At 39.1% G+C, this 22781-nt stretch overlaps 1 protein-coding gene across 1 annotated transcript in view; it reads right to left on the bottom strand.

Moving 5' to 3' along the window:
* Window positions 1-2988, bottom strand: part of LOC126077138 (sulfotransferase 1E1-like) — a 48961-nt gene extending 45973 nt beyond the window's left edge. Inside the window, exon 1 of the mRNA XM_049886173.1 lies at window positions 2908-2988. The gene's annotated coding sequence lies outside the window, so the exon portion shown is untranslated. The remainder of the gene's footprint in view (window positions 1-2907) is intronic.
* Between the last annotated feature and the right edge of the window lie 19793 nt (window positions 2989-22781).

Raw genomic sequence — 22781 nt, 5'->3', positions numbered from 1 at the left:
CCATCTGTAAAATATGATGATAATAATAGTAATAATAATTCTTCCCTGAAATAGTTATTATGAATTAGATGAGAGAACAAACCTAGCCAAAATGTAAATGTTTAATAAATATGAGCTTATATTATTATGTCAATCTCATGCAACTATATAACAATACAGCTAATAGAGCATTAAGTCTGCAGTTAACAATAACAATACACATCACATGTAACATTTTGATTCAAAGCAGGGAAAATATGTGTTGGAAAAAATTCCAAAGGGTGATCTGAAAAAACTCAAAGTCAGTAATCTCACTTACTTTCTTACTGGACAGTGTGAAATCTGGACATACCTAATGTGACTTTTGCTCTGACTTGTTTGCCTCTAATGTTCTCTGGGGCAAACCAGCATGACATTCATTTTGTCTTGGCCCCAGATTTCACAACAGAAGAGAGGCATCATGAAAGTGTTTTTAAGGAAAGAATGGCTTAACATATGCTTTGGAAACCACGAAACAAGACTAGTCATGAATGTTCTTGCCATGAATGTTCTTAAATGGAAAAAAAACTCAGTCCCTCAGGGCAATTTCTATTCTTTCAGATATCTCCCTCTCAGGTGCTTCAGATGTAATCTCACCAAAGTGATGCGATTCCAATTCCCAGAATAGAGACCAGTCTCAACAGTATATCAGCTTGTTCCACAACCCTTCTTGCTCTCACAAACTAGATCTCTCAATAGCAGAAAAATGCCTTCTATTCAGGAATGTGAACTACTTTCTTGGTGTTCAGCCAAGTTTGTAAGAATTGGCTTGTAGTCAACTTGGAGTAGCTTATCATTAATTTGTTGGCTGAATTCTAGTTGCCGCTCTCAGCTAATGTTTGGTCTTGGAGGAAACTAGGCATCATATAATAAAATCTCTTTTCTCATTAATTCCTTTTAGTAGTGTCTCAAATCACAATGTATGGATTCATCCTCTCATCTTCCTCTAGCTGCTCTCTTCTTCCTCAAAAGATGCATTTCAGTTTGACAGTAAGTATCAATTTCATTTCCTGAGTATATAGATCAGTGTTGTCCAGAGACACCAACGAAAAATCTTTAAACCTGTGATTTAGTGATTAAATGCAGAAAGATCTTCTCTCCTTCCTCTTCCTTCCTCAAGTATTTCTTTCCTCTCTCCTCTCCTCTCCTCATCATCTCCATCCTCCCCTCCTCCATCCACCAACTTGCCTTTCATCCAGCAAATACTCTCTGAAAGAGTGCCTAACTTGTTCCTAGGCACTGTGATAAGTGCTGGCAAACCACGAGGGCAGAGATGCATGGCGTTTACTTACTCCTGCCCTCTTAGAATTCCACTTCTATCCAAAGGTGCTGCTGTTTCAGTGTTTTCTGATCAGACACAGAAGGCACAGACAAATGAAAGCAGTAAAGCTTCATTTTGGATTTAAAACCTCAGCTTTGTTTTTCACAGACCTGTATTTCAGGGCCAACTTTGCATTTAAAGCTATGTTTTCTCAGACAAGCATTCTAAAAAGTGTTAATATCTTAATTTCTAAGTGGAATCTATAGATGCTGAGGAGCCTGTGCGTGTGCAGTGGTTAATGCACTCGACTGCTAACCAAAAGGTTGGAGGTTCAAGTCCACCCAGAGGTGCCTCAGAAGAAAGGCCTGGTGATATCTACTTCTAAAAAATCAGTCACTGAAAATCCTTTGGAGCATAGTTCTACTCTGACGTAGATGGGATTGCCACAAATCAGAATAAACTGGAAGGTTACTGGGTTATAGATGTTGGAGAGAAAAAATGAACTGCCCACTTATTTGCACATTTCCCCCCTGGGGAAATATTCTGTAAATATTAGTTAATTATTTGTCTTCACGTCAGCTAGTATAATTTGTTGGCAATTATTATGTGGGCAAAATTTTCCTTTTCCCCAGATGTATACTAGCTTGAATCAAATGAATTTTGCTGATATTCACACATTAATAATTATTTTATACGACATAAATTTCTGAATTAATTTCCTTTCATGCTACACATATTTCCATCACATATTTCTGCCACTATAACTTGTAGTCTGCTTTCTCTTGCACCTCATGTGCTGTATTTACACAAACCACCCCTCTTTTTCTTTCACGTTCAACCATTTTAAACATTTCCAGTATGTGCAAAGAGAACTCCTTATTTTCAAGCTGGATTTGTGTTTGCGTTTGGAAACACGTCGGTGGAAAGATCATGGCGCAAAACAAGAACCTACATATGGGTAAAAATGAGAGACCAGAAACTATCCTTTTGTGCATCATGCTACCCCAACTCTCAGCACCGTCTCTGTCACAAAGTAGGTGCTCAGAAATATTTGTTAAATTTAATTTTTACATCAAGTCTCTTTGCACTCTCTAGTTTCTACTAAAGGTTCCTAGGTAAATTAGGCAATACTCTCTCAATGACCTATCTGTCGATTAGCTGTCAAGGACTTTGAACTTCTGCATTTATCTGAAGGGTCTTTAAAGTAACAGCCATATTTACAAGAACCACTGTGCTAATAGACCACTTCCAATGCATTGCACAGGAATGAACACAAGACTAGAAGTCAGGCTCCGCTCTACCTGTTTCTACCTATACTGCTCTGTGGATAATCCGGTGTGCAGGACTTACAGGGTAACCACAATATTGCAATTTTATGTTAAAGCTCCTGAAATAGCAAAGCCCTATGTAAAGGGAAGCTACTATTTTAAGTCACAGAGAAATGATTAAAAAAGACTTTAAATGCTTTATATTGTTAGTTAACCAAAATATCAATATGAAATCTATTTTCTGTATATTTTCTTTTTAACAGCTTTGTGATGTATAATTTATATTCCATATTTTCTATACCTAAAACCTGAGGATTAATTCTACTAATAATATAAAAAAAAAAAAAAAAAAGATACAACCTGGCTAGATGATCCTGTGAAAGAAACTGGCTGCTTTTGTCAGTCCTCTTCAAATCCCCACACAGGTTTTTAGCTGCAGAAAAGATGAGAACCACTTGTGCATTTGGAATGTTTCTTGTGAGTATTTATACTGAATGCCAGGAAAGGAGGTGGAGATTAAATTGTGGGGCTTGGCTTAGCAGATGCAATAGAGTAGCATAAATATAGACACGTACCTACAGATGCACGTAGCCATACAGTCATGCTTGTTCATACATAGACATGGGAAGCCTCTGCTGTTATCTTTCCTTCCTTTGCTCATAATCAAATTCCTAAGTCTGCCTATAGCCACCAGGGGTTTGGGGAAAGGGAGGGAGAGGAAATGAAGAATAAGGGGAGGGAGAAGGGGTCTGGAGCAAAACAAGAGAGAGATTGGGAAGGGGAAGTCCTTAACTCACTCACCGATTAATGATAACATGGGTGGGGTTGACCTTGAAAAGAATAAACTTCTTAGAGGAGCAAGAGGAGAGAAGGAAAGGACAGGGAAGAAACAGGAAGCTGTGAGGACCCTGGATCCCAACACCTTGCTCATTTTACTCAGACCTGCCAAAAAAGGCTCTGTTGTATTCGGTGGTGTCCTAAAAAGTCAATTAGAAAACACCTTCTATTAAAAATATTTTGCTCTTTTAACTCTTTCACAGTCTTGAAAAGCAAAAACAGGTGACAGCTAAAGAAAATATAAATATCTCTGATCTTTAGATTATTATTTTAAAGATCCTGACTTCTCTCTGTTACCAATCACATGTTTAATGGTAGAATGTGGACATTCCAAATAAATGGAGCCGTTGACAATGTTGGAAGTTAGACAAAGGAATGAAAAAATGAAAGGCCAAGGGTTTGTGGAATCCCTGAATCCGCCAATTTTCTCCTCTTCATGTCTCTGCATGTACTTTGTCTTCAGCTGAGGAAATTCTCCCTTGCCCCTCCCCTGTGCCACCACCACCATAAGTATCTCCAAACTAGCTGACCCTGGTTAGTTCTCCATTTTTCTCTCAATTTAAAAAAAATGGCACTTCTTTTGGGCAGCCTTCCCTGACTCTTGCAAGTGAAATTTGGATGTTCCTCCCGCTTCCCCCATCAAACCCTGCACTTGCTCTTTCTAGTTTTTTCCAGTTTACATGGAGTGGATTCCGACTCATGGCAACCTCGTGTATATCAGAGTACAACTGTGAATAGGGTCTTCAATGCCTATGACCTTTTGGAAGTAAATAACTAGGCTTTTTTTCTGAAGTACTTCTGGGTGAATTTGAACTGCCAATTTTACAGTTAGTAGCCGAGTGCTTAATGGTTTGTGCCACCCAGGGACTGAGCTTACTCCCTACTATCACTTATTTAACTGTGCTATAATTAATAGTTTACTTGTCCAGCTTCCTTACTAGACTATATGTAGTTTAAGGACAGTGTATTTCTCTGTAATTAGTACACTACTTGGAATCTAGTAGCTTAAATGTTGAACACATATTTACTGAATGAAACTGCTGATTTTTTTCAAAAAAGATAAGAAGTTAGAAGCATAGTAGTTGTCAGTTGCAGAAGACAATACTCTCCAAACCTATCCAAAGTATAAAGAAGAATTCAATGTTTCTGAGAAATGGGGCTTTTCATGATAGAAAATCAAAGTATAACAGGAGTAACTAGGGGATTAAATTTAGTATTTGATATTATTTGATTTTATGCAGTTTGTCATTTTATTTGAGTTAAAATAAAACATGTTTAAAAATTTAATTCATTACATGTACAAATGTAATATACACTATAATTTTAACCCTGTGGCATGATTTCAAATTTTTAATTTTAAAATTATTAATGTTATTAATGATAAGAGTTTTTGAGGCTTCCTTTAATGTTTAGTGAAAAAAAAAAATTATTTCAACCAAAATGGCAGGATATGAAAACAAACTAATCTCAGTGGGTTTAACCTTAAGTCCATCTCACTTTCACATGTAAGCAACTGGCTGCAAGGATGTTAGGAATGCTTCGAAATAACGCAATGACTGCAACTATGGAGGTTCCGAACATACTTTGCCTTAGAAAATCTTCTAATGATAAGACTTCACTAACTGGTAAAAATAAAACCACAGAAAAACTCTCACCTAGATCTTTAGTTTCCTTAAATACGGGTCCACAAAGAATTACAAAATGTGTGTACCAATGATCTAACCTTGGCCGATTTATACATTCTATCTAGAAAAAAAAAGTCAGTTTTTTTTTTTTTTTAACTCTATATTGATCGTAGAAGAAAAAATAAGGGCAACTCTAGGAGACCTAACACATGGCATAAACAGAATACAAAACACAACTAACAATGCACAAACACCAGAAGAGAAACTAGGTAACTGGGAGCTCCTAAAAATCAAACACTCATGCTCATCAAAATACTTCATCAAAAGAGTAAAAAGACAACCTAAAGACTGAAAAAGTAGCCCCCAAGAAGATAGAATACTTAGGAATAAATCTTACCAAAGATGTAAAAGACCTATACAAAGAAAACTACAAAGTACTACTGCAAGAAACTAAAAGGGACCTACATAAGTGGAAAAACATACCTTGCTCATGGATAGGAAGACTTAACAGAGTAAAAATGTCTGTTCTACCAAAAGCCATCTACACATACAATGCACTTCCGATCCAAATTCCAATGACATTTTTTAATGTGATGGAGAAACAAATCACCAACTTCATATGGAAGGGAAAGAAGCCCTGGATAAATAAAGCATTACTGAAAAAGAAGAAGAAAGTGGGAGGCCTCACCCTACCTGATTTTAGAACATATTATACAGCCACAGTAGTCAAAACAGCCTGGTACTGGTACAACAACAGGCACATAGACCAATGGAACAGAATTGAGAACCCAGATATAAATCCATCCACATATGAGCAGCTGATATTTGACAAAGGCCCAGTGTCAGTTAATTGGGGAAAGATAGTCTTTTTAACAAATGGTGCTGGCACAACTGGATATCCATTTGCAAAAAAATGAAACAGGACCCATACCTCACACCAAGCACAAAAACTAACTCCAAGTGGATCAAAGACCTAAACATAAAGACTAAAACAATAAAGATCATGGAAGAAAAAATAGGGACAACGTTAGGAGCCCTAATACAAGGCATAAACAGAATACAAAACATTACTAAAAATGACAAAGAGAAACCAGATAACTGGGAGCTCCTAAAAATCAAACACCTATGCTCATCTAAAGACTTCACCAAAAGAGTAAAAAGACCACCTACAGACTGGGAAAAAATTTTCAGCTATGACATCTCTGACCAGCACCTCATCTCTAAAATCTATATGATTCTGTTAAAACTTAACGAGAAAAAGAAAAACAATCCAATTAAAAATTGGGCAAAGGAAATGAACACGCACTTCACTAAAGAAGATATTCAGACAGCTAACAGATACATGAGAAAATGCTCTCAATAATTAGCCATTAGAGAAATGCAAATTAAAAGTAGGATGAGATTCCATCTCACTCCAACAAGGCTGGCATTAATCCAAAAAACACAAAATAATAAATGTTGGAGAGGCTGCGGAGAGATTGGAATTCTTATACACTGCTGGTGGGAATGTAAAATGGTACAACCACTTTGGAAATCTATCTAGCTTTTCCTTAAAAAGTTAGAAATAGAACTACACACAACCCAGAAATCCCACTCCTCGGAATATATCCTAGAGAAATAAGAACCTTTACAAGAAAAGATATATGCACACCCATGTTTATTGCAGCACTGTTTACAATAGCAAAAAGCTGGAAGCAACCAAGGTGTGCATCAACGGATGAATAGATAAATAAATCATGGTATATTCACACAATGGAATACTACGCATCGATAAAGAACAGTGACGAATCTGTGAAACATTTCATAACATGGAGGATCCCGGAAGGCATTATGTTGAATGAAATTAGTCAGATGCAAAAGGACAAATATTGTAGAAGACCACTACTATAAGATCTTGAGAAGTAGTTTAAACTGAGAAGAACACATTCTTTTGTGGTTACGAGAGGGGGGAGGGAGGCAGGGTGGGAAAGGGTTAGTTACTGATCAGATAGTACATAAGAATTACTTTAGGTGAAGGGAAGGACAATACTCAATACAGGTAAGGTCAGCTCAACTGGACAGCACCAAAAACAAAGAAGTTTCCTGAATAAACTGAATGCTTCAAAGGTCAGTGGAGCAAGGATGGGAGTTTGGGGACTATGGCTTCAGGGGACTTCTAAGTCAATTGGCAAAATAAATTCTATTAAGAAAACATTCTGCATCCCACTTTGAAATGTGGCATCTGGGGTCTTAAATGCTAACAAGCAGCCATCTAAGATGCATCAATTGGTCTCATCCCACCTGGATCAAAGGAGAATGAAGAACACCAAGGTCACAAGATAATTATGAGCCCAAGAGACAGAAAGGGCCACATGAACTAGAGACTTACATCATTCTGAGACCAGAAGAACTAGATGGTGCCCAGTCACAACTGATGACTGCCCTGACAGGGAGCACAACAGAGAACCCCTGAGGGAGCAGGAGAACAGTGGGATGCAGACCCCAAATTCTCATAAAAAGACCAGACTTAATGGTCTGACTGAGACTAGAAGAATCCTGGTGGTCATGGTCTCCAAACCTTCTCTTGGCCCAGGACAGGAACCATTCCAGAAGACAACTTATCAGACATGGATTGGACTAGAGAATGGGTTGGAGAGAGATGCTGATGAGGAGTGAGCTACTTATATCAGGTGGACACTTGAGACTATGTTGGCATCTCCTGTCTAGAGGGGAGATGGGAGGGTGGGGGGGTTAGAAACTGGCAAAACAGTCACGAAAGAAGTGACTGGAATGAGGGAGCGGGCTGACTCATTAGGGAGAGAGTACGTGGGAGTATATAGTAAGGTGTATATAAGTTTATATGTGAGAGACTGACTTGACTCATAAACTTCCACTTAAAGCACAATAAAAATTATTAAAAAAGAAAAGACTGTGAAAAAATTTTGGCTATGACATATCCGATCAGAGTCTAATCTCTAAAATTATAAGATACTACAAAACTTCAACCACAAAAAGAAAAATAACCCAATTAAAAAATGAGCAAAGGATATGAACAGGCACTTCACAAAAGAAGACATTCTGTTGGCTACCAGATACATGAGGAAAGGCTCATGACCATTAGCTATTAGAGAAATGCAAATCAAAACTACAATGAGGTACCATCTCACCCCAACAAGGATAGCATTAATCCAAAAAACACAAAATAATAAATGTTGCAGAGGTTGTGGAGAGACTGGAACACTTATATACTGCTTGTGGGAATGTGAAATGGTACAACCACTATGGAAATCGATCTGGCACTTCCTTAAAAAGCTTGAAATAGAACTACCATATGATCCAGCAATCGCACTCCTTGGAATATGTCCTAGAGAAATAAGAACCATCAGACTAATAGGTATATGCACACCCACGTTCATTGCAGCACTGTTCACAATAGCAAAAAGATGGAAACAACCTAGGTGTCCATCAATGGACGAATGGACAAGCAAATTATGGTATAGTCACACAATGGAATACTACCGAACAATAAAGAACAGTGAAGAATCCTTGAAATATCTCATAACATGGATGAATCTGGAAGACATTCTGCAGAGTGAAATTAGTTGTAAAAGTACAAACATTGTATGAGACCACTATTAGGAGAATCCAAGAAAAGTTTTAAACATAAAAGAGAACATTCTTTGATGGTTATGAGGGTGGGGGAGGAGGGAGAGGGGAGTTCACTAAGTAGATAGTAGATAAGAACTATCTTAGGTGAAGGGAAGGACAACACACAATGCAAGGGAAGTCAGCGCCACTGCACTAAACCAAAAGCTAGAATTTTCCTGAATATAACCAAACATTATCAGGGACAGTGTAGCAGAGGCAGGGGTCTAGGCATCATGGTTTCAGGGGACATCTAGGTCAATTGACATAACAAAAGAAAACGTCCTGCTTCCCACTTTGATGAGTGATATCTGGTGTTTTAAAAGCTAGTGAGTGGCCATCTTACATGTATCAATTGGTCCCAACCCACCCAGAGCAAAGGAGAATGAGGAACTCCAAAGACTCAAGGAAGACATTAGGCCAAGAGACAAAAGGGGCCACATAAACAAGAGACTCCTTCAGCCTGAGGCCAGAAGAACTAAATGGTGCCTGGTTACCACCAATAACTGTCCTGACAGGGAACACAACAGAGAGTCCTTGACAGAGCAGGACAAAAGTGGGCTGTACATCTCAAATTCTCATAAAAAGACCAGACTTAATGGTCTAAGGCTGGAGGAACCCCAGAAGACATGCCCCCGGACTCGCTGTTAGCCCAAAACTAAAACCATTTCCAAAGACAACGCTTAAGACAAAGAATAGACTGGACTATAAGGCATAGAATGATACTCATGAAGAGTGTGCTTCATAGTTCAAGTAGTTACAAGAGACTAAATGGGCAGCTCCTGTCCGGAGGCGAGATGAGAAGGCAGAAAGGGATAGGAGCTGGTTGAATGGACATGGGGAATCCAGGGTGGAAAGGAGGAGTGTGCTGTCACATTATAGGGATGACAACTATGTGCTGAAAAGCAAAGTTGTCACCTTGAAGACTAAGGTGTGCCTGATCCAAGCCATGATATTTTCAGTCGCATCATATGCACTTTAAAGCTGGACAATGTATAAGGAAGACCAAAGAATTGACGCCTTTGCATTATGGTGTTGGCGAAGAATACTGAATATACCATGGACTGCCAAAAGAATGAACATATCTCTCTTGAAAGATGTACAACAAGAATACTCTCTAGAAGAAAGGATGGTGAGGCTGTGTCTTATATACTTTGGACATGTTGTCAGGAGGGATCAGTCCTTGGAGAAGGTAAAGTACAGGGTCAGCAGAAAAGAGGAAGACCCTCAATGAGGTGGATTGACACAGTGGCTGCAACAATGGTCTCAAGCATAACAATGATTGTGAGGATGGCACAGGACCAGGCAGTGTTTCGTTCTGTGGTATATAGGGTCACTATGAATCAGAACTGACTTGATGACACCTAACAATAACAACAAAAACAACTAGGGTCACATCCCAGGCCCAGTGCCATCGAGTCAATTCCAACTCATAGCAACCCTACAGGACAGAGTAGAACTGCCCCATTGAGTTTCCCAGGAGCGCCTGGCAGATTTGAACTGCCGACCCTCTGGTTAACAGCTGTAGCACTTAACCACTATGCCATCAAGGGGTCACATAACTATGTGCATATAAATTTTTGCGTGAGAAACCAGGTTAAGCAGCAAATTTTCAACTAAAGCACACACACAAAAAAAAACCCTCTATCTTGACTTTTTGGATTTGGGTAGATCTGTTGTCATATCCCAAAACACTGAAAATAAACACGGGGCCAGCATGTCCGGGTGATAAAATGTTCCCAAGATAATGGCTGCTTCTTACTTTTAACCAGTTAATTCTTCCTTTTCCTTGTGAGTCATCTCAAGTACTCAAGAGATTTCAAGCGTTTTCTCTCAGGAATCAAGGGCAATGGTCAAATTGTGTTTATCTCGCAGGGTGATGTGACTACATATAATTTTAAAAATAAAAAATTAAATGTTATATCTGTTTAAAAGAGAAAATTAACTTGCCTTAATTCACATTAAACATTAAAATGTGAAAGATTTTTTAAGCCTAAAACACTTAAAAAAATTAAGTTCATTTTATTTCCACTTTTTTTTAATCATTTCAACACTGATATTATGGATACTAATGCATTTTACTCAAAAAATTTTGTACACTGAAAGAATCATCTTGTGTAAAGAATTGTAATCATTAGATTCTTTGGTAGACCCTTAACTGTACCTTACTCACTCTTGCAACAGTGGCTAGCATGGTTTCTGGGCATACTAGGTATCCAATCATTCCTCACTGAATTATTGGAGGCAGTTTATAAATTTACATACTTATATTTGCTGTGTAGCTTAAACAGGCATATCAACAGAAAAAAAATTGTTATCATACTTCAGGATACTAAAATATCATAAAGTATAGTCAATTTACATTTCAAATGTCTGAGTAAACTTTGAAAACCAAGCCATTCTTCAAACACTTCATTCAACCAGGGTTTGTTTTCCTGGTTCTGAGATTTAGGGTCATGGGACATCCCAGTCAATTTTTTTTAGCATTTCTGTTCTAGATTCTATTTTATTGTGTGGTGCCTGGGGTCTTAAAATCTTTCCAGTGGCCAACCAAGGTACAATAATTGGTATCTATTCACCTGGATTAGCAGAGGAAGAGGAAAGTCAGGAATCGGAGGATTAACTGAAATGTGTCTCCAATTGCCTCTATGAACAACTCCTTCCTTGCCATTAGATTGGAGGAACTAGATGGGTCCTGCCTACCATTACGGAACATTTTCATCACATATTCAATAAAAGAAATACCAATTATTTTTGGCTAGGTTTTTAGAGAAGCTGGTTCTCTGTGATTATAAATATATATATATACACACACATATACATACACATACGCATACACATATACATAATGTTGTTGTGTTGTCAAGTGTTGTAGAGTCAGTTTCGACTCATAGCAACCCTGTGCACAGCAGAAGGAAACGCTGCCCAGTCCTGTGCCATCCTCACAATTGTTGCTATGCTTGAGCCCATTGCTGCAACCACTGTCAATCCATCTCGTTGAGGGTCTTCCTCTTTTTTGCTGACTCTATTTTTCCAAGCATGATATCCTTCTCCAGTGACTGATCCCTCCTGATAACATGTCCAAAGTATGTGAGACCTACTCTCACCACCCTTGCTTCTAAGGAGCATCCTGGTTGTACTTTTCCAAGACAGATTTGTTGGTTCTTTTGGCAGTCCATGATACATTCAAAATTCTTCGCCAACACCACAATTCAAAAGCATCAATTCTTGTTCAATCTTCCTTTCTTCATTGTCCAGCTTTCACATGCATATGGGGCAATTGAAAACACCATGGTTTGGGTCAGGTGCACCTTAGTCCTCAAGATGACATCTTGCTTTTCAACACTTTAAAGAGGTCTTTTGCAGCAATTTTGCCCAGTGCAATTAGTTCTTTGATTTCTTGACTACTGCTTCCATGGGCGTTGATTGTAGAACCAAGTAAAATGAAATCCTTGGCAACTTCAATCTTTTATACGTTTATCATGATGTTGCTTATTGGTCCAGTTGTGAGGATTTTTGTTTTCTTTATGTTGTGGTGTAATCCATACTGAAGGCTGTGATCTTTGATCTTCATCAGTAAGTTCGTCAAGTCCTCTTCACTTTCCACAAGCAAGGTTGTGTCATCTGCATAATGCAGGTGGTTAACGAGTGTTCCTCCAATTCTGCTGCCCCATTCTTCTCCATACAGTCCAGCTTCTCGGGTTATTTGCTCAGCATACTGACCGAATAGGTATGGTAAAAGGATACAACCCTGACACATACCTTTCCTGACTTTAAACCATACAGTATCCCCTTGTTCTGTTTGAACAACTGCCTCTTGATCCATGTACAGATTCCTCATGCGCACAATTAAGTGTTCTGAAATTCCCGTTCTCTGCAATATTATCCATAATTTGTTACTATCCACAGTCAAATGCCTTTGAATGGTGAAGAAAACACAGGTAAACATCTTTCTGGTATGCTCTGCTTTCATCCAGGATCCGTCTGACATCAGCAATGATATCTCTGGTTCCACATCCTCTTCTAAATCTGGCTTAAATTTCTGGCAGTTCCCTGTCAATATACTACTGCACTGCTTTTGAATGATCTTCAGTAAAATTTTGCTTGCATTTGATGTTAGTGATATTTTCAATAATTTCCTCATTTGGTTGGATCACCTTTTTGTGGGATAGGCATAAATATGGATCTCTTCCAGTTCGTTGGCCAGGTAGCTGTCTTTCAAAGATTGTTTTCTTTATGTTGTGGTATAATCCATACTGAAGGCTGTGATCTTTGATCTTCATCAGTAAGTTCGTCCAGTCCTCTTCACTTTCCACATGCAAGGTTGTGTCATCTGCATAATGCAGGTGGTTAACAAGTGTTCCTCCTATTCTGTTGCCCCATTCTTCTCCATATAGTCCAGCTTCTCGGGTTATTTGCTCAGCATACTGACTGAATAGGTATGGTGAAAGGATACAACCCTGACACATACCTTGGCATAGACGAGTGAGTACTCCCAGTGCTGTATCCATTTGTTGAAATATCTCAATTGCCATTTCATCAAATCCTAGAGCTTTGTTTTTTGTCAATGCCTTCAGTGCACCTTGGACTTCTTCCTTCAGTACCATCAATTCCTGATCGTATGTTACCTCCTGAAATGGTTGAACATTGACCAATTCTTTTTGGTATACTCTGTGTATTCCTTCTATCTTCTTTTGATGCTTCCTGCATCATTCAATATTTTCCCTGTAAAATCCTTCAGTATTGCAACTGAGGCTTGAATTTTTTCTTCAGTTTTTTCAGCTTGAGAAATACTGAGTGTGTTCTTCCTTTTTGGTTTTCTATTTCTTTGCATATGTCATCCTAATACTTTTCTTTGTCTTCTCGAGCCACCCTTTGAAATCTGTTCAGCTTTTTCACTTCATCATTTTTTTCTTTTGCTTTAACTGCTTGATGTTCAAGAGCATGGTAGTACTAAGAGACGCCTTAAGGGATCCCCAGCATTCCAGACATACTCTTCTTTATCTCCATATGTAATAGCAATCTGATTTTCCCTTGATAATCAGGATCAATCACACCAGCCCGTATGGTAACTCCCTTCTTTGCCTGTTGATCCAGAAGCATGAGGATCCCAAAGAGGCAAGGAGACATTCTTAACTTCCAATTCAATGGAATCAGTGTTGTGTCTCCAGGTGGGAGCATTCCTGCCTTTGGAATGAAGACCTCCAGACCCACAGAGCATTAGATTATGGAGACAAGAAGCAAAAATTTTACAAGTTAGTCGCTAGAGGTAATAGTGAGTGGTTTCACTTGCATTTCTACCCCTTCATTTCTGGACCCATGAATCCTGGCTATGGGAGAAACGGCACCATTTACTGGGTGTTGATTTAGATCGTACACAGCCTCCTGGAGGACATTGCCTCAACCCTGCAAGGTATTGCCACCTAGCTGGCACCATAATTAAACTTTAGAAGGCTTTACATCCTTCTAGTAAGCCAGCTGTTCAGGATGATGGGGAGCATGGTTGTTGTTGTTAGGTGCCATTGAGTTGGTTCTGACTCATAGCAACTGTATAGGGCAGAGTACTGCCCAACAGAGTTTCCAAGGAGTGGCTGGTGAATCCGAACTGCCAACCTTTTGGTTAACAGCTGAGCTCTTAACAACTACGGCACCAGGGCTCTGCCACTGACAGTTCACATGCCATTAGATTAACAAGGTTATATGGCACAAGAGACAGAGAGCCTTGCACAGCAGCCTAAGCCTGTTGCAGAGCCTTCTCTTGTTCTAGGCATCACTCAAAACCAGCAGCTTTTCCAGTTGCTTGACAAATAGGCCAGAGTAGCACACCCAAATGAAGGATACATTTCCTTCATAAGACATCATGTCTCCTTTTAAGTTGTAGGGAGAGCCATACGTAACAACTTATTCTTCACTTTAGAAGGAGTATTTTGACGTGCCTAACACTACTAGACTCCTAGAAATTTCTCTGAAGTGGAAGGTGTCTGAATTTTTATTCAATTAATTTCCCACCCTCTAGCACGCCAATGGAGCCCGGGTGATGCAGTGGTTGAGAGCTCGGGTGCTAACCAAAATGTCAGCAGTTCAAATTCACCAGCTGCTTCTTGAAAGTCCTATGGGGCAGTTCTACCCTGTCATATAGGGTTGCTATGATTTGAAATAGACTCAACGGCAATAATTTTTGTTGTTTTTTTGCTCATAAATGTCTTATCAATAAGTCTAGAGTCATTGATATTTCTTCTTTACTAGGTGCAATCAGCATAATGTCATCAATGTAGTGGACCAGTATGACATATAGTGGAAGGGAAAAGTGATTAAGGTCTCTGTGGGCTAAATTATGACACAGGGCTGGATAGTTGATATACCCCTGAGATATGACAGTGAAGGTGTAATGCAGGCCTTTTCAACTGAAGGCAAACTGATTCTGGTGTTACTTTGAAACCAGAATCAAGAAAAATCCATTGGCCAGATGAATAACAGCATACCAGTTACCAGGAGATGCACTGATTTGCCCCAGCAATAAAATCACGTCTGGAACAGAAGCTGCAGTCAAAGTCACCACCTGGTTAAGTTTATGATAACCAATTGTCATTCTTCAAAGTCCATCAGTTTTTCCACAGGACAAATAGGCAAGTTAACTGAGGATGTGGTGGGAATCACTACCCCTGCATCCTTCAAGTCCTTGATGGTAGCACTAATCTCTGCAATCCATCCAGGCAGGCAACCTCGCTTTTGGTTTACTATTTTCCTAGGTAGGAGCAGTTGGCTTTTCCTACCATAATGGCCCTTACTGCATTGGTCAAGGATACAATGTGGGGGTTATGCCAGATGCTGAGTAAATCTATTCCAACTATGCATTCCTGAACTAGGGAAATCATTATAAGATGGGTTTGGGGACCCAATGGACCTACTGTGAGATGGACATGATCTAAGAGTCCATTCATAATCTTACCTTCATATGCCCCCAGTCTGACTGGTGGGCCACAGAGATGTTTTGAGTCTCCTGGTGTTAGTGTCAGTTCAGGTCTAGTATCCAGTAGTCTCTGAAAAGTCTGATCATTTCCTTTTCCCCAGTATACCATGAACTTCCAGAAAAATGAGCAAGTCTGTCTTGGAAGAAGTACAGCCAGAGTTCTCCTTGGAAATGAGGATGGAGAGACTTTGTCTCCCTTACTTTGGACATGTTATCAGGAGAGACGAGTCCTTGGGGAAGGACATCGTGCTTGCTAATGTAGATGATCAGGGGAAAAAAGGAAGATCCTCCATGAGATGGAATGACATAATGACTTCAACAATTGATTCAAACATAGGAACAATTGTGAGGATGGCACTGGACTGGGCAGTGTTTCATTCTATTGTATATAGGATCTCTATGAGTAGGAACTGACTCAATGTCACCTAACAATAACAATATACTCACTGGCATGGAGTCAATTCCTACTTATAGCAATCCTATTTGATAGAGTAGAACTGCCCCCATAGGTCTACCAAAGGTGTAAATCTTTGCAGAAGCAGATTGCCACACATTTCTCCTGAGGAGCCACTGGTGAGTTTGAACTACTGAACTTTGGTTTAGCACTTTAACCACTGTGCCATGAGGGCTCCTTATACTTGCTATACCTGAGGTCTAATGAAGAGCTAAAGAACGAATGAGCCATTAGAAGTAATATAGTAAATGTGTTATGATTATCAAAGAGAGATTCTGAGTTTTCATGACTAAAAATTATACAGGTAGTCCAGAGCAAACATGGGTATTCTATTTGATTGATTATTGTCTAGAGAAGCCAAGTTTACTGTTACTTAATGCTAGTAATATTTTATTTCACCATTAGTCACATTGTGTGTGGCTCTCATACACTCTGTAGAGCTTGGCTCAATCTATTACATTATGATACACAAAAATAATTTTAATACAGGAATTACACTTCTCTAAGAATGTCAGACTCCATGTGAAATATCAACTTTTATTAACTTGTTTATTCATTAATTGAAACATTCAATAGTCATTTGTCGAATACCTTCTATGCACTAAGTGCCACGTTATATTACAAAAATGAGTACAAGCCCTGAGATACCACAGTCTAAAAGAAGGTGGATAAATTCATGTCTCTGTGATACAATGCTATTGCTAACCCATGTTCAGCCTCTGAATCTGTCTTAACACAGCACATCAGGTAATCACACCAATCCAGTGGAGCTGCCTTCACTTTGAGAGTCAAAATCTTTGTATCTCTGAAATGAAGGGTTCTCTGCTATCATATTATCTAAGCATAGAATCCACTAGCTATTATTTCAGCCATATACTATAGGTTTCCATCCTGAATATTAATCTAGTCTTCCACTTTCTCAGTTCCTGAGATAAATAAGTCTATACACTTGAAAATACAGAGAGTAGGGAGGGAAGAAGGAAAATGTTACTTGATGTATTATTTGTTTACAAAAATTTATTACCTCTGCCATTGCTTCCTGTTAGTGAAGGATAATTCCCTACTCCAATAATCTTACACTTGGTTATATACCTTGCTTTGTCCAATAGAATGTGAGTAGATATGCCATATCTGAGTAGAAGCTTAAAATGCCTTTTGTATGTTTTGCCTCTTTTACCCTTGTTCCTATCCTCCACCATGAGAATAGAACATCCGAGATTGTAGCTACTCCTTCAGCCTTGGTCCATGAATGAGAAGACACGTGAAGTTCAGTCAAGTCCAACTGAGTCACAGCTGACTGAGCTGAGTCACAGCTGAAGCCCTCAAGTAACATGAGCAAGAAATAAAATTTTTTTTTGTAAGACACTAATATTTTGTGGTTGTTTGTTCCTTCAGCAAATGCTGACTAAAAAGGAAGAGATCGTAGAAAATAAAACCATATCTCTGCAAGCTAAACTAACTGATTTCCAGATTAGAACTGGTTCAGAATTTCTTGATGGTTCCAAGAAACCATATAGATCTCCTGATATAAAAGATTCCCTGAATTTTACCAAGCTTACCTAGGTGGTTGAATTCCTGTGCCAAACAAGGTTGCTCTCCTCAGGCCAGGTTGCCTTGACCTTAGTGATTAACTAACCTCATCACCTGTTTTTGTTTCAGATGGAGATCATATAAACTTGTTCTATTAATTTCAGAGAGCATAACAATGACTAAAGTACAACCCTGAGAACAATTCACAATGCATCATAATATCTCTTAAAATATTTATTGTAATCATGTGAGAGTCCTAAAATTGAGGTGCTTGAGTCCTATCAAAATGATTGGCCCAGGTCTAAGTGCTTGCTCTGTCTTAACTTTTGTTCATTTCCCCTGCAACCATTAAACCCTTAGGCAGGCTTAAGTATGTGACAAAGGAAACATTATTTTCCGTGGTTAACCTAAAGATATGGAAAGAATTGTCCTAAAGGATGGTCTTGACACAAGACACGTATCAGAAATAACCTCAGCAACACTTGGGAAATGTTTTAAAATAATTATTTGTGACAACATGGTAAAAGCCCCCTTAGTCACGTATTTAAACCAACCAATCTAAATAGCCCACAATAGTGTTTTCAAGCAATCACTGTAAGGCCTCTGCTTTGAGTTGTCCTGACTCCTGCTTCCCCGATCTTGCAATTTCCAATCAGAATATCGCATGTTTATTGTTGTTAGGTGCCAAGGAGTCATTTCCAACTCATAATGACCCTATGTACAACAAAATGAAACATTAACAGGTCCTGCACCATCCTCACAATTGTTGTTACAATTTTTATTGTTGTAGCCACTGTGCCAATCCACCTCACTGAGGGCATTCCTCTCTTTAGCTAATCCTCTACTTTACCAAGCATGATGTCCTCTCCAGGGAGTGGTCCCCCCTAACAACATGTCTAAAGTATGTGTTAAGAATTAAATTGTGTCCCCCCAAAAAGGTGTGTGTCGGCTTGCCTAGTCCATGATTCCTAGTGTTATGTGATTGTCCACCATTTTTCATCTGATGTGATTTTTCTATGTGCTGTAAATCCTACCCTTATGATGTTAAAGAGGTGGGATTAGTGGCAGTGATGTTAATGAGACAGGACTCAATTTACAAGATTAGATTGTGTTTTAAGTCAATCTCCTTTGAAATATAAAAGGGAGTAGTGAGCAGAGAGACATGGGGACATCATTACAACCAAGCAAGAAGAACCAGGAGCACACGTCCTTTGGGCCAGGGGTCCCTGAGCTGAGAAGTCATTTGACCAGAGAAAGATTGATGGCAAGAACCTTTCCCCAGAGGTGACAGAGAGAGAAAGGACTTCCCTACAGCTGGCACGCTGAATGGGCTTCTAGCCTCCAAAACTGTGAGAGAACAAATTTATCTTTGTTAAAGGCATGAACTTACGGTATTTCTGTTACAGCAGCACTAGATAACTAAGACAGCATGTGAGACAAAGTCTCCCCATATTTGCTTCTAAGGATCATTCTGGCTGTATTTCTTCCAAGGCAGATTTGCTCATTCTTCTGGCAGTCCATTTAAAAAAAAAAAAAAAAATTGCCATTGAGTTGATTCCAACTCATAAAGACGCTATAGGACAGAGTAGAACTGCCCCATAGGGTTTCCAAGGAGTGACTGGTGAATTTGAACTGCTGAACCTTTGGTTAGCAGCCATAGCTCTTGACTACTGCATCACCAGTGCTCCATGATATATTCAATATTCGTCACGAATACCATAATTCAAAGGTGTCAATTCCTTTTCCGTCTTCCTTATTCATTGTCCAGCTTTCCCTATGTGTATGAGGCAATTGAAAATACATTGGCAGGGGTCAGACACCTTTTAGAAAGTGACATCTTTGCTTTTCAAAACTTTAAAGAGGTCTTTTACAGTAGATTTGCCCAGTGCAATACATCATTTGATTTCTCGACTGTTGCTTCCATGGTAATCCAACCTTTTCTCTGTTTATCATCATGTTGCTTATTTGTCCAGTTGTGTTTCTGTTTTTTTTATTTTGAGTTGTAGTCCATACTGCAGACTGTTTAGCCTTTGATCATCATCAGTTAGTGCTTCAAATCCTCTTCACTTTCAGCAAACAAGTTTGTGTCACCTGGATATTGGAGGTTGTTATTGAGTCTTCTTCCAATCTTGATGTGCATTCTTCTTCATATAGTCTGCTTCTCAAGTTATTTGCTCTGCATACAGATTGAATAAGTGTGGTGAAAGGACACAACCATGAAACACACCTTTCCTGACCTTAAGCCACACAGTATCCCCTTGCTCTGTTTGAACGACTGACTCTTGATCTATGTACAGATTCCTCATGAGCACAATTAAGTGTTCTGAAATTCCCATTCTTCTTAATGTAATCCATGATTTGTTATGATCCACACAGTTAAATGCCTTTACATAGTCAATAAAACACAGGTAAACATCGTTCTTGTAGTCTGTTTTCAGCTAGGATTCATCTGACATCAGCAATGTCATCCCTTGTTCTATGTCCTCTTCTCAATTTGGCTTGAGTTTCTGGCAGTCCCATGTCAATATATTGCAGCAACTGCTTTTGAATGATCTTCAGTTCTTGACTTCATTTATTTTAATTTATTCTGTAGCACTTACTTGGTATATAAATAAGACGTAAACACACAGAAAGATGGAAAGTAAAGGGATAGAGAAGAGATAGATAGTGAAAACATTAACCAGAAGAAAGCTGGTAGAAGTAAATGAATATCAGAGAAAACAAGCTTTAAGGTAAGAAGTGTTATTGAGATAAAAGGGAATATTTCCTAATGTTTATGCATTCCATTTCATTTTTGATGATTTCTAATTTTCCTAGATTCGTACTTCATACATTCCAGGTTCCTATTATTAATGGATGTTTGCAGCTGTTTTTTCTCATTTTGAGTCTTGCAACATCAGCAAATGAAGGTCCCGAAAGCTTTACTCCGTCCACGTCATTAAGCTCAACTCTACTTTGAGGAGGCAGCTCCTCCCCAGTCATCTTTTGAGTGCCTTCTATCTTCCAACACTATATCATCTTCCAGCACTATATCAGACAATGTTCCCCTGCTATTCATAAGATTTTCACTGGCTAATGTTTTTCAGAAGTAGACTGCCTGATCCTTCTTCCTAGTCTGTCTTAGTCTGGAAGATCAGCTGAAAAACTTTTCCTCCATGGGTGACACTGCCGGTATCTAAATACTGGTGGCATAGCTTCCAGCATCACAGCAACATTCAAGCACCCAGAGTATGACAAACTGACAGACATGTGGGGCATCCATTAATAATAGGAACGTGGAATGTATGAAATATGAACCTAGGAAATTTAGAAATCATCAAAAATGAAATGGAACCCATAAACATTGATATCATAGGCATTAGTGAGCTGAAATGGACTGGTATTGGCCATTTTGATTCAGACAATCATATAGCCTACTATGCTGGGAATGACAACTTGAAGAGGAAAGGTGTTGCATTCATCATCAAAAAGAACATTTCAAGATCTATCCTGAAGTACAGTGCTGCCAGTGATACGACAATATCCATACGCCTACAAGGAAGACCAGTTAATACGACAATTATTCAAATATAGGCACCAACCACTAGGGCCAAAGATGAAGAAATACAAGATTTTTATCAGCTGCTGCAGTCTGAAATCGATTGAACATGTAATCAAGATGCATTGATAATTACTGGTGATTTTAATGGGAAAGTTGGAAACAAAGAAGAAGGATCAGCAGTAGGAAAATACGGCCTTGGAGATAGAAACAGTGACTGAGATTGAATGAGAGAATTTTGCAAGACCAGCGACTTCTTCATTGCAAATACATTCTTTCACCAACATAAATGGTGACTATACACATGGACCTCGCCAGATGAACACACAGAAATCAAATTGACTACATCTGTGGAAAGAGACGATGGAAGAGCTCAGTATCATCAGTCAGAACAAGGCCAGGGGACTACTGTGGAACTGACCATCAATTGCTCCTATGCAAGTTCAAGCTGAAACTGAAGAAAATCAGAAAAAGTCCATGAGAGCCAAAATATGACCTTGAGTATTGTCGTTGTTGTTAGGTGCTGTCGAGTCAGTCCCAACTCATACCGACTCTATGCACAACAGAATGAAACACTGCCCAGTCCTGCACCACCCTCACAATCGTTGTTATGCTTGAGCTCATAGTTGCAGCCACTGTGTCAATCCACCTCGTTGAGGGTCTTCCTTTTTTCCGCTGACCCTGTTCTCTGCCAGGCATGATGTCCTTCTCCAAGGACTCATCCCTCCTGACAACATGTCCAAAGTATGTAAGATGCAGTCTCGCCATCCCTGCCTCTAAGGAGCATTCTGGCCACAGTTCTTCCAAGACAGATTTGTTCGTTCTTTTGGCAGTCCATGGTATATTCAATATTCTTCGCCAACACCACAATTCAAAGGAGTCAACTCTTCTTTGGTCTTCCTTATTCATTGTCCAGCTTTCACATGCATATGATGCAATTGAAAATACCATGGATTGGGTCAGGTGCACCTTAGTCTTAGTTTATTCTCTCATAGTCCAGGAGGCTACAAATCCGAATTCAGGGCACAAGCTCCAGGGGAAGGCTTTATTTCTCTGTCGGCTCTGGAGGAAGGTCCTTGTCATCAGTCTTCCCTTTGTTTGGGAGCGTCTCAATGCAGGAACCTCATGTTCAAAGGACATGCTCTTCTCCTGGCACTGCTTTCTTGGCGGTATGAGGTCCCCAATCTCTGCTTGCTTCACTTTCCTTTTATCTCTTGTAAGACAAAAGGTGGTGCAGGCCACAACCTAGCAAAACTTCCTTTACATTGGATCAGGGATGTAACCTGGTAAGGGTGTTACAATCCCACCCTAATCCTCTTTAACATACAATTACAATCACAAAATGGAGGACAACCACAGAATATTGGGAATCATGGCCTAACCAAGTTGATACACACATTTTGGGAGGGACATAATTCAATCCATGACAGCACCTAAAAACATTTCCCAAATATTGCATGGAATATACTTATTTTTAGAAATGTATTTGTTGTGTACCTGAAGTTAAAAGTTAATTAGGCATTCTGTATTTTTATTTTCTAAATCTTTTAAATCTGATAGTCCTACTCCAAGGAGTTTGAAAATATAATGTTTATTTTAAGGAAACTGGAAAGTAATCTTTTGCAAAAACCTTCAGGAAAAGCAAGATTAGGCTTA

Source organism: Elephas maximus, chromosome 5 (genome assembly GCF_024166365.1).
Source record: "Elephas maximus indicus isolate mEleMax1 chromosome 5, mEleMax1 primary haplotype, whole genome shotgun sequence".
NCBI classification, from domain to species: Eukaryota; Metazoa; Chordata; class Mammalia; order Proboscidea; family Elephantidae; genus Elephas; species Elephas maximus.
The sequence above is the reverse complement of the archived record's forward strand: the minus strand, read 5'-3'. Positions and strand labels throughout refer to the sequence as shown.